Raw genomic sequence first — 13,879 nt, forward strand, 5'->3', positions numbered from 1 at the left:
GCACATTTTTTCTATGCCCAATAAGTAGCAGAATTGATTTTACAAATCAGGGTAGGTCTGTCTTCAAAAACTGCTCTCTGTCTCTCATACTGCCTAATGGAAGCCTATAGTAGGTTTAATTGTGGCCTCTCTAAAATATATCCTTGTCCTAACCTTCTGTGAATATGACCTTATTTGGAAAAAAGGGTTTTTCAGGTGTAATTAAATTAAGCATCTAAATATGAGACCATTTTGAGTCATCTGGTTGGGATCTTAATCCTATCACAGATGCTCTCATAAGAGACAAAAGAGGATGACAACAGAGAGAAGATGAGAAGCTCACGTCAACGCAGAGGCAGAGATAGAAGTGATAGAGCCGCAAGCCACGATGACCTGGAGCTACCAGAAGATGGAAGAGGCAAGGAAAGATTCTCCACTCTAGCTTTTAGGTGGAATCTAGCCCTACCAACACTTAATTTCAGACTTCCAGCCTCCAGATCTGTGAGACAGTACATTCTTGTTGTTTTAAGCCATTCATTTAGTGATTTCTTACGGGAGTGACAGGAAAATAATACATAGCCTATTTCATTTTGAAACCATAGACTAACTCATACCATTTCTTTAAAAACTCAAAATGTACCCCACTTTATCATGGCCATGAGTGCCTTTGGTGTCCTCCAGCTGGACTGATTTTCTGACTTCCTTACTCACAGCCTTTGAGGACCTCTCTTCCACCGGAGCATCAGCCCTGGACATGCTTTTGTGCCTTTGCTGACCTTGGTCTGGACCTTCCTTCTGCTTGTGGAACCAACTTACTATTCCCCAATCTTACACTGTAATCTGCTGACCTCATTGTCAAGTTTAGTCTGACTGATACCTTTCCCTAAAATCCTGGAGGGAGAGCCCTGGCTAGAATTAATTGCTCTGTTTCTGTGTGCCCAGAGTGGTCTACTTATACCTACCTCTATGTATTACTTATGTCTGTCTGTCCTGTATTGTAGTTCATCAATTGCCTGTGAAATCCTGGAGCCAGGGCAAGAATTTTTATCTCAGAACTTCTCATGGAGCCTGCCACAGAATATCTGCTGATACCTCCTGACTTACCTCTGGATACCCATGTAAGTCTCTACAAAGGGTTTCTTAAACTTGAATTTGCAAGAGAATCACTGAATGAACTTGTTAGAAATGCAGATTCTGGGCTTCTGCAAATTCTTTGCTTTTGGGAGAGGGACAGGAAGCTATATTTCTTTCAGGCAACACAAGTAATTTTCAGGCAGTGGTTGCCTGACTATACTTGGAGTGGTCTAAAATTTGAACTAGAATCTCCTGTGGTATTCACCTGTTGAGTAACAGTTTCATGGATTTCTCTTGGGATGTAACCAGTGACCTAAAATTGCATTCTGCTTGGGAAAAGAAGAATCAAATCATCCTTTAAGACTCTGGTCAAAAGAGACTGCACATTTGATCCTATTTCCAAACTGTGTCTCAGTCCACTTGAAATCCATTTCGTATTTCCTGAGCTGCTGAGGATTTGGAGTCGGTTTCCTTATTTAAAGCTCACATGCTCTGGGCTCTCAGCAGGCACATGGCTAGGATTGTCTTGCTCAGACAGCACAATTCTTTTCTGTCTCTTAAACAGTTGCAAGTTCTAGTGCTTCTGTGCACCTCTCCCTGTTTAACTTGATTTCAAAGAGCTCCAACCATCACTTTAGGCATTGATGGAAAGAATGTGTTGTGTAAGTATCTATACTCATTAAAGGAATAACTCATTGTGCTGTATTTTTGTCTTTGGGGACATTACGAACTTTTCCCTCCACTTAGGAATGTCTTATGTCCTTGATAGCTTCTGCATAACACAAAATCACTCAGAGCAAACCTCAGCATAAGATAAATGAACTTTTCTGAGCTCCAGTTCCTCATGAAAATAGGTATAATTGTACCTACTTCATAGAATAGTTTTGAGGCTTAGATAAAATAATTTACTAAATAGAAAACGTTTAATAGGATATCAGATTCACAGGAGGACCTAAAAATCTTAATATTGTAATTATAGGCAGGCTTAATATTCATAATTTCAGATGTAACCTAAAACTTCTTTGTCATTCCCCTCTTCCTCATCAACATTGCCATCATCAAATTGCTGGATTTAAATTAGATTTTACTCTGTGTGCTGGGGACATTCTAAGTACTTGACATGCTGTACCACAATTCCTTTACTGCCAAAACAAATTACCACAATCTTAGAGCTTAACACAACAAAAATCTACCTCATAGTTCAGTAGGTCAGAAGTCCAACACAGGTCTTATTGGATTGAATCCAGGTGTTACAAGGACTGCATTCCTTTCTGGAGGCTCTAGGGGATAATCTGACTCCTGCTAATTCAAGTTGTTGGCAGAATTCAGTTATTTGCTGTTACAGGTCTGAAGTCCCTGTTTCCTTGCTGACTGTCAACTGAGTACTGTTTCTAGCTTCTAGGGGCCACCCACTTTTCTTGACCTGTGGCCTCCTTCCTCAATCTTCAGAGCCAGCAAGGGTGGGTTGAATCCCTCTCATGCTTTGGAACTCTCTAGCCACGTCTCTGTCTGATTTTTCTGCTGCTTCTTCCACTTTTACTTTTACGGGCCCATGTAGTTAGATTGTGTCTACCCAGATAATCCAGGACAAGCTCCCTATTTAAAAATCTGAAACCTTAATTTCACTTTCAGCATCCCTTTTGCTATGTAATATGATGTGTTTACAGGTTCTGGGAATTACGACATGGACTTTTTTTGGGGAAGGGGACATTATTCTGCCTATCACATATTCATTGTCTCACTGAATTTTCTCAGTGTCTCTATTTTGTTGTTCCCGTTTTACAGATGATAAAAGAGAAGGCTAGTGAGATTAAATAACTTGCTCGGGTCCAGTTGATGATAAGCGGTGAAGCCAGGATACAAATCTAGGGACTTTGCTTATAGAATATGATTAGTTTAGAACTATGCTAGGTTGGGCTATAAGATTAGCTCTGGTACCAGGGCCAGGAACCCCTTTTCTGTGTTTATGACCTGGGACAACACAAAAGGAGAAAAAGACTGGCTTGGATTTAACCACTTGGGAGAATTTAATTTTCCACAGAAGGTCAGAGAGCCAAACAAGAGCTCTCAAGTCTGTCTCAAAGATGTATGTTTCTGACCAAGTTTTTTTGACATAGGGCATGAACACCATCTTATTGCTCATTTCGCAACTTTCTCCCAGTTTCATACCTTTTCCATTCTAACTTTCTCACCACTGAAACTTTCACAGGAAGTTGGAGGAAACATTATTAGGAACAAGAATTTATCTCAGCAAATATGTAGAATACCTCATAGGGTCACATCTATTACCTATTTAATACTTACCCTGTGTTAAATGCCTTACTCAGTGACCCTGCAGGTAGATACTATTAACGGGGGGAACTTACAGACAAGGAAGCTGAGACACTGATAAGCAAACTTGTTGGGATTTCACTCTTGGCATCCTGATGCCAAACCACTACACTCTGGGATCACTGTAATCTTCTCTTATCAGATGAAAATATTTGGATCTTTTTTTTCCCTGCTCTTAGCAATTTCCATACTTTGCCGTTAACTGAAGTATCTGATACCAGGCATCTTGGCATTAAGGCTGCTTTCCTATGTCCAGCTGGATGCTATGATAATAGAGCCTCCATACCTCTAGGCCAGGCAAAGGAGAAAATCATTTTCAAACAAGGAGTTTGCAGACTATCACCTGGTGGCTCTGTGATTTGGTTTGGCTGTGTCCCCACCCAAATCTCATCTTGAATCCCCACATGTCGTGGGAGGGACCCGGTGGGAGGTGATCGAATCATGGGGATTGAGTTCCCCTACGCTGTTCTTGTGGTAGTGAATAAGTCTCACGAGGTCTGATGGTTTTATAGGGCGAACCCCTTTTTGCTTGGCTTTCATTCTGTCTTTGCTGGCCTCCATGTAAGATGTCCCTTTGTTCTTACTTGCTCTTCTGCCATGATTGTGAGGCCTCCCAGCCACGTGGAACTATGAGTTCATTAAACCTCTTTTTCTTCATAAATTACCCAGTCTTGGGTATGTCTTTATCAGTAGCATGAAAACAGGCTAATACACTCTGTTTTATTCATATGTAAATGCATGGTATATTCATATATTAAGTGCAGAGAACTTTTATATTATTTAACCTGAAGTAGATAAGTCTTCTGACTCCTCAGGTTTAAGTGGGAGCCTAGAACTTTGTCCCAACTGTTATTATTAGTCTCATAGTATGGGCCTTTTTGATAATATTATTTCTTTATGTCTGTATAAGTCTATGTTACTCATAACATAGTTTTAAATGTTTTTGTTCAATCCTCAAAAACATCTAGTGAAATAAGAAAAAAAATCACGTGATTATAATTAGATGGTGATGATGAAGATGAAGAAGAAGAATGCTTACCATATGCCAATGTCATATACTCTTGTGGTGGTTAATACTGAGTGTCAACTCGACTGGACTGAAGGATACAAAGTATTGATCCTGGGTGTGTCTGTGAGGGTGTTGCCAAAGGAGATAAACATTTGAGTCTTCACTGGGCTGGGAAAGACAAATCTACCCTTAATTTGGCTGGGCACAATCTAATCAGCTGCCAGTACAGCTTGAATATAAACAGGCAGAAAAATGTGAAAAGATAGACTGGCCTAGCCTCCCAGCCTACATCTTTCTCCCCTGCTAGATGCTTCCCCGCCTCGAACACTGAACTCCAAATTCTTCAGTTTCGGAGTATGGACTGGCTCTCTTTGCTCCTCATCATGCAGATGGCCTATTGTGGGACCTTGTGATCATGTCAGTTAATAATAAACTCTCTCTCTCTCCCTCTCTGTGTGTGTGTGTGTGTATATATATATAAATATATATATGTGTGTATATGTGTGTATATATATATTCCATTAGGTCTGTCCCTCTAGAGAACCCTGACTAATACACTCTACATGTTTTAACTTGTTTAATCTACTCTATATCTATTGGGGTAGGTATTGCTACTATTTCCATGTTAAAGGTAAAGCTAATTTTCTTCTTCAAGTTCATCCATCTAGTAAGCATGGGACTAGGTTTTAACCCAGGCTACTTGACTCTTAGGACCACATCCTTGGCTAAGGCTCCATAGCGTTATTTTCATTCTGTAGCTGAGCTAATTAAGATCCAGAGTGAAATTAAGATTTGTTATAGGCCACCCAGCTGGCAATTCTAGGACTCTGACCAAGTTTTCTGCCTTCTATTTGGAGGCAGTAATGATACAGCAGAATTATATGGAATCAGAGAGAGAGTTCAATTCACATCATGGCTCTGTTGGACAATAAACATGTGACCTTGGGTAAATCATGAATATTCTCTAATCTTTAATTGACTCAGGTAAAAAATGGGGGTAATCATACCTATTTCCTTAGGTTATCAGCAGAATGGAGATAATGCATGTAAAATGTTTTGTATGAAGTGAGTAAACAATAGCTGTTATTATTAGCCAATGCTCTTTCCACTACACCAGCTGCCTCTCTAGAAATAATGGAGCAACGCTCAATTATTTTTAGCGTGAGCCATAGGCTGTTGGCAGGCACTACCTGATAAATCAACATCATCGTAGGGGACAGGCTCAGAGGTATGTCCCAGACCTGGGAAATACAGTGGCTGAGACTAGGATACCTAGTAAGGTTCCAGTGAACTTGGTATGTCTAATGCAATCAAAGCTGAGAATTGGGGCTTGTTAATAAGCTTCATCCTCTCTCCTTAGCTGTTTTCCTAGATGAGTCTATAGTAAACATGATTGCTTATTATCTTTTCTGCTGCATATAAGCTCCCTCCTAAAGATGAGATTTCAAAGGCAGTTCTGGAAAGCTGAGCAAAATGTGGTGGTGTTGGGGAACTGGTGAAGGCTGAAGATTGTTCTTTGTGTCACATTATAAGTACTGGAGTAGATTACTGAAGTATACATTGGTGGTTAGTTTCTAAAGCATGATCCTTTGAATAAACATTGATGTGCCCCAGAAACAGAGTTCTGTTCAGAATGATTTATGGTCCGTGGTGCTATGGTGTGATCTGAATTACCTTTGAAAGGAAGAGCAGATATCAAATGAATTTAGAGGATAAAAATAGGTGGATGAGCAAAAATGCAGAAATGTCCTAGATTTCTCAGTTCCTTGCAAGGAGACTTTCAGGGGCATACCTGAAGCTGTATTACCTGACACTTACTGACACTGAAGGTTAAACTGTAGAAATGTGTGAATTGTCTGCTCCTTTCTGAGGTTTGTGTATTCCTCTTTCCGCCAGTCTTTCCCTCCTAAAAAAGGAAAAAAAGAAAAGGAGTAGAAGGAGGCTCAGAAATAGTGACATCTAGCCTGTCTTGGTGGCTGCTTTTCAGTGAACACGAACTAATGTACAGCTCTTTTAGATGTGTTAGGCATCTCAGGCAGAAGAAATGATCAAGTCTGTCATATCCAACTTGATTTTTTTTTAATCAAAATGAATTCCAAAAAGCCATCCTGATGGTAAGGGAGGTACCTCTGTAAGCTCTGGAATCAAGTGGATCTACCTATCTCTAAATCCTACCTCTGTCACTTAATAGCTGTGAGTCTATGGGAAAGTTACTTTATTTCTCTAACCTTCAGTTTCCACATTTGTAAAATGGCAATAATCATAGTGCCTATCTATTACATAGGCTTGTTATAAAGATTAAAGATTAAATTAGAAATATACTAATTAACAATATCTAGTTTGTAGTACACATTTGGTGTTATCTCTCATGATTATTTTAGCATTTCCTGTCCCAATTCTATGGATGTATTAATCTTGGCAAATTACAATGGGACTAGTTTATTCTACTTTTCTTGTAGATTAGTATTTGATAAAAGGTCAACCTGCACTTCAGAAGGCAGAGCGTTAGCCAGGCCCAGCGAGACAATACCCAGAACAGTGTTTGGAGCCAAGAAGAAGGAGAGACAGCATTAGGTGTTGACAAGACACTTAGGTATCTCCTGGCTCAGTCACCTGGGACAGGAGGCTCAGAGAACATCATAGACAACTGCTCTTACTCCTAGCCTGCTGCCAGTGCAGGCGGGAAACAGAAAGCTCGAGCCAGCCAGATTGCAGGTGCAAAAGCCACTGGAGACAGGAGCCCATTCCAAAGCTGCCTGGCACAGCTGTTTAAAATGAAGGTCGGCCAAATTCTGAGGCATCACCTTTATTGCTCTTGAAGAGAAACAAACCAACAGAAAAAGTAGATTTGAGAAACATGAATGTCTGATTTGGCCTTTCAAGGTGGTCAACTAGGGTGCTTTGAAATTATAGAATTAGACTAAATGTAAGCACAAACTCTGCTTTTACAAAGGGGGACGCTCAGAACCAGAGAGGGAGATGAATTGTCCTATCCCACGCAGACATTGTTGCAGAGTCAGCCTGTGGCCTGAATCTCCGGACTCTGGCTTCTGTTACACAGCACTGCTGGCCAATGCCTCTTGGCAATTTGAGGGATACAAGTCATGCAAGAATCTAATATACTGAGTTTCTTAATAGTAAGTTTCTGAAAAATAAGAAACATAAATGTGTTTCTCTATGATATTCTAAATCTCCTAGATGGGCAGGATTTTGCTCACCCAAATCTGGACCTTTGTAGCTTGAGAATGGTTTTTCTGCAAGCAAATGAGGGAACAAATACAATACCTTTTATGTTTTTGCCTTTGCTTGGCTTTTGAAACTTGTAACAGATGTAGCCTTAAAAAAAACCTTCTTTTTTAACAAAGGAAAATAATATGCTTTCCTTTATATGAAAAGGTGGTACAGGTGACGCTGTTCCCCTAAAGGATGAAACTGAGCTGCTTTTTGTAGTGGTGATGATGGATTTGATAAGCATACAGCACCATTATTTCACTGGCCCCTATTGTAACCAAGAATGAACTTTTGCAAGAAAGCAACCCCAGGTGGGGGGTGCATCCCTGGTCCACAAAAAAACCTGAGCTAAGTTTGTCTGGCTGGGGATTCAACCCTTAACCTTAGATTCCTTAGCACGAGATTCTAACAGCTGAGCTGTAAGCATTCTTCTCAAGTGTTAGAATTGAACACCCACGTGCCCTATCACACAATGCTGAATCCCTATAGATCAGTTAAACAGACACTGTTCCTACTGGAGATCATGAAAGATCAAACTGCCCAAAACAACCAGGCAAACAAACACACTCTTTTCATCCTACTTTCAAAGAACCTTAGACAGCAAGTAAGCACTTTCCAACTTACCCAAATTCAGGGTCATTAAAACATTGCATTTATACCTCTTCTATTAAACCTACCTAAATGACTTGATAGAGATCTTGGGGAATAAGGATATGTCCTCCAGAGCATTAAGGCCCTATAAAAATAATAATATAATTCACACATGTGAACTACGTTTGTAATTTACAATTTTCTAGTATGTATATTATTTAGGGTAAAAAGAAACAGGTGAGGCTGGGTGCAGTGGCTCACGCCTGTAATTCCAGCACTTTGGGAGGCCGAGGCGGGCAGATCACGAGGTCAGGAGATCTAGACCATCCTGGCTAACACGGTGAAACCCCGTCTCTACTAAAAATACAAAAAATTAGCCAGGTGTGGTGGCGGGCACCTGTAGTCCCAGCTACTTGGGAGGCTGAGGCGGGAGAATGGCATTAACCCGGGAGGCGGAGCTTGCAGTGAGCCAAGATCGTGCCACTGCCCTTCAGCCTGGGTGACAGAGCAAGCAGAGTGAGACTCCATCTCAAAAAAAAAAAAAAAAGGGAAGCGTGTATGTGTTAGGAACTAGTACAGGCCCATCACACTGATGGAAAACACTGCACTCCAGCCCGGGCCACAGAGCCAGACTCCTTCTCAAAAAAAAAAAGAAAAAAAAAAAAAAAAAAAAAAAAACAGATGAAATTATTTTTAACAATATATATTTAGTAATCTATTTTACTAAAACAATCCCTCCAAATTACTATCATTTTTACATGGAATCAATATAGAAATTACCAATGTTATTATTTTTATTCTAAGTCTTCAAAATCTGATGTGTATTTGACATGTACAGTCTGTCCTGTGAAAAGGCCGCATATGCAAAGTGACCGCCAAGCACAGAAGGAGCTGAGAAACCAAAGAATGAGGCAGACAAATCCAGTTTGCTAGTAAAGGGTGATTTACTGGGGAACTTGCCACATGGTCTTGGGTGGCAGCAAGATAGGTAGACCTCCACACCATTACTCCTCAGACCAGGAGCTTATATACCACAGAGGAAGGGCATATGTGCTCTTAGCCAATTAAAGCCAACCCTCCAGAAAAGGCAAGAATGTTACGTGTGTCATAGCCAATAATTTGTGCATAACATCAAGGTTGCTTTGATGTAAAGGCGGGATTTATAGCAAGTACATGTTCTCACACTGAGGACAGTAAATAGAGTGGGAATCAGAAAGCATTCCTGAGACTGGGGTTAATAAGTCAACGTAGCTATTAACATTTAATATGGAGTCACTTTGTCTGCACACAGTCCATGCCACTTGGACTGGCCCTATTTCAGTGCTCAATAGCTGTGTGTCACCTGTAGTGACTGTGTTGGTCAGTGTAGTGTCAGAGCCAACATGAATATCCCAGCCAACAGAGATCCCAGGGATTGCTAGCATTCTCCAGGACTGATGTCTGGAAACAACTGGTTCTCTTAGTCAATACAATTAGGAAGAACAAATACTAACTAAGCAAAAACCAGAATAGTTGTTTCGGGGTAGATTTTACTGAGTACTCAATGGATTTATCCATTCAGCTCTCTGGGGGTTGCACAGGAGGTTAACATATTCTTATAGGCCTGTTGGTGGGTGGGGGCCAGTCTTGTCTGCCCCAAATCACATTTTCTTGTGGAACCCCTCTTTGGCAGCAGACAACTGCCTGTGTAGACAGGAGTACAAAGGGGCACTGTATTATTCTCTTGTGTGTGGCCATGGCTGTTTTTGAGGATATGTTATGGTATAGATGTATCCACTTCTCTAAATGCTTGAAATTTAACTAGAGCAGAGTTGTACACTTTTTTTCCTTTCCATTATCAAGTAATCAAAAGTTATTTCTCAGGGTGAAGCTGTTCCTTGTGGTCACTCTTTAAAACTAGGCGAGAGGAAGTGATCTTGTCACTCCAAAAATTGTCTAAGGCTATTGCCTACAGGCCAAGGGAAAAGGCTTCCCTTTTCTGCACGAAGGCTAGTTTTGTCAGTGGTTACAATTTTATGGTTGATACTGTACCTCTGTATTAGTGTTAGTGCAAGGCTCATAAACCTTAGCAACTTCGTTACTTACCAATTAGTTTTGAATGAATTTTACTATCTTGAATCTAATGGTGCTCTTCGTGGAGTAGGCTCCATGTTCATAAAGGATTTAAGGATTTCACATCTGACTGTCTGGAGGGATAGCACAGATTCAGAGACACCAGTTTTTTCATGTGCATGTCTGTGTGTATGTATGTTTGTTTAGAAATGGGGTCTCACTAGGTTGCCTAGGCTGGCCTTGAACTCCTGGTCTCAAGTGATCCTCCTCCCTCAGCTTCCTGAGTGGTTGGGACTACAGGCTTGTGCCACTATGCCCAGCTTACCACCAGTTTTTTAGTTGGGAATTTTGATTTGATGGAGATGCCTCAGGTCTCTGAGTCAGAGGAAAATGGCTTCCAATCACTGCCTTCCAATTCCATTGATGCAACCTTCCCTTTTCTCAGAGGCTGTACACAAGTGTGGGAAATGCCCTGGAAATGGAACCAGAGGACTTGAATTTCAGTCCAGGCTCCTCTGCATCTTGGTATGGGACCTCAAACTGGTTGCTTAAGCTTCCCAAGTTTCAGTTTGTTCATCTATGAAACGGAGATTAAACACATAGGGCTGTCCTGAGAGTTAAGTGAGATGATGGACATTAAAGTGCTTTGTGAACTATAAAGTATTCTGCAAGTGTGAGGAAGGAATGCTTGTTGAGCCAAAGAGAAGTATATACTTGTAAAGACCATGCTCATCTTGAGAGCCATTCTTGAGTTCAAGAAACTTGGGGTGCTAGCTTAGATGCTGCTCTTTTTGGAATCCCCCCATTCTGGTTTGGTAAGACAGTGACTTAGGAAAGACATGAGGCCTTACGTGCATTCCAGCCAGTGGAATGATCCCACCATCACCATATTAATTTTTCTCCTCTCTACTCAAACTCATTTCCCTTCCAGGCTGTCATTGATTGTAATTTCATCCTGGTTTCACCTGGATTAAAAGTTTGGGATAGAGCAGCATTGTTATATGTTGCAGGTTCAGGGTGGGTAGATTTGGCCTTATACATTCTTAGCCCCATGGGAGAAATATTCCCTGAGTTCAGTTCACGTTGTAGACTTCTGATTACCCTATAGCAGATGTGAGTTTAAATAGATCTCATTGTCTTGTATTTCTGCAAACTCTTGTCTCAGAGATAGCCAGCTTAGTTTCCTCCGTCCCCACCTTCCTCCCCCTCTCTCTTCCTATCTGTCTCCTTCCCTGTCTTTGAAATTAGGATAATAACATTTGATATTCAGGTAACTTATTAATTTAAGTCATTTCAAACAGCTAGATTTGTTTATGTATTAATAAGTTTAACCTGTAACACTTTTGTCTATTGGAACCATATCTTATTTATGTATGTCTTTTTATTCTGTAGAACCTAGTACAGTGCATGATACATAGTAGCTGCCTATTAAGTGTCTACTGAATGAATAGTGAATAATAACAATCAATACTTTTGAAGATCCAAAATGTGTCAGAAATCCTCCAGAGACATTCCTTTACTCTTCACAGTGATGGGTTATATTCCTCCCATTTTGTAGATGAGAAAACTGAATGGCAGTGTGCTTAAGAGATTTACCCAAGGTCATTCAGTGGCAAGATACATGGATTTAAAATTGGTTAGTATTGCTCCAAAGCTCATGCATTTTATGCTATATTTCCACATCTTTTAATACTTGCCTCTCAATCTTAATATAAATAGTTCTTTTTTAGAAAATGAAACTTTTAAAAAAGGTAAAATGGTATTAGAATAGGGGCCAGAGGCTATAGAAAATTCATATTTAAGAAAGAGAAAGAGTCTGACATGGAGATACTTCTTTTCTTTAAATCCCATTCTACTATTACATTTCTCTTTAATTTTCACATAACAACCAACATTTAATGAATGTTTATATGCCAGGTGCTTTAATTAGTGCTTTACATGCATTTACATCTCACAACAACCCCATGCAGCAGATATTATTATTTTTCTAATCATCAGATGAAGAAATTATGACACAGAGAGAATAAGACCCTTGTCCAAGATCACACTGCAAATCCTAGATTAATTTTAAACCTACGTTTCTCTGACTCCAGAGTGGAAACTTTTAACTGCTACATGGTGCTATCTCTCACTTTTTCTGCCTTTATAGTCAGAACTACCAGTTACGTGTTAGTTTGTTTGTGAATGTTGATAATCCCTGTAAGATTGCAAGCTCCTTGAGAGTTGGGCATCTTGACTTTAACTTATGCATTGCTTCATACTGCTCAGCTAGTGTTCAACAAGTGCTCATTTAATACTTGGGCATTCTCAGACTGAGTCAGCTGATCAGTCAATCTCACTATGACACTAAGAGAAATGAGTGTTTATATCTTCAGTGATATTCTTAACAAGATCATTTTAAACAAAATTTTATTTTTAATTAACAACATAATTTTTATGCTGAAATAGACACTTTTTGTGCCCTGTGCTACAATCTCTTGATCCACCACTAATTTCCACTATAGCTGTGCTGGACAGTCCCATGCAAAATGACCTTATCCCACTTTAAGCACCTCCCACCCCTCTGCACTTCCACCTCAAGGCTTTTTCCAAAGGCCCAGGAGCTGGCTCGATCTGCCTTTTGGGTAGCACAGAACTTTGGAAAATTAATGCTCCAGGGGCAAACTTCAACCAGTGGAAAGTAGGATAGATGCCTTAACCTCCTGTCCTTCAGAAGGAAATTCTTAGGTACATTCTACCTGCCACTCAAGAATTAGTCACCAGCTGCATTGAGCACCACTTGCTTACTGTGGTTACCAGCACCTCTTATTGTTTCTTCCTACCTCTCTGTTCCAATCTCCCCATTCCTTAACTGCTGCTTCCTGGGGGTATCTCCAAAATAAACTCCTTGCACCTAAGTCCTTGTCTCTGTTTATTTATTTATTTTGGGTGGAGATGTATAAAAAACAAATTAGATACATGCTTATTTGCTCATGGCTTCATGCCAGAGGCCACATATAATGTCACATAATGTGAATAAACCATGTGGTTGGATTCATTAGCCAAGTCATCTCAGAAGAGGTGGAGCTTTAAAGGTCTTGGATACATAAGGTTAAGGTGAATGGAGAGACAGTTTAATTTTAAGAATTGCTCTTTCCACCTTTAATAGTTTGCAACACATAACCAATTAAACTGATGAAAAGGTGCAATGTTTTAAAAGAATGCAAGAATTAATTTACTGAAAACTAAGATGGCTACAAATTCAGTTTACCTTCATTCTTAGTTGCATTGTTTTTTTTTTTTTCTTGAAAATCTTGACCTTTATTAATCAAAGTGCAGCACACCAACATGGCACAAGTATACATATGCATTGTTGATTTTGGTGTAAAAAAGGCTAACTTGCAGTGCATTCCTAGGTCTGTGGTCCATAGCACTTGCCAGTGGATATTTGTTTGTTCGTTTTTTTGTTTTGTGAGACGGAATCTCACTTTGTCGCCCAGGCTGGAGTGCAGTCACACAATCTGAGCTCACTGCAACCTCTGCCTCCAGAGTTCAAGCAGTTCTCCTGCTTCAGCCTCCCAAGTAGCTGGGATTACAGGAGCCCGCCACCATGCCTGGCTATTTTTTTTTTTT

Source organism: Mandrillus leucophaeus, unplaced genomic scaffold (genome assembly GCF_000951045.1).
Source record: "Mandrillus leucophaeus isolate KB7577 unplaced genomic scaffold, Mleu.le_1.0 Scaffold727, whole genome shotgun sequence".
Classification (NCBI taxonomy): Eukaryota; Metazoa; Chordata; class Mammalia; order Primates; family Cercopithecidae; genus Mandrillus; species Mandrillus leucophaeus.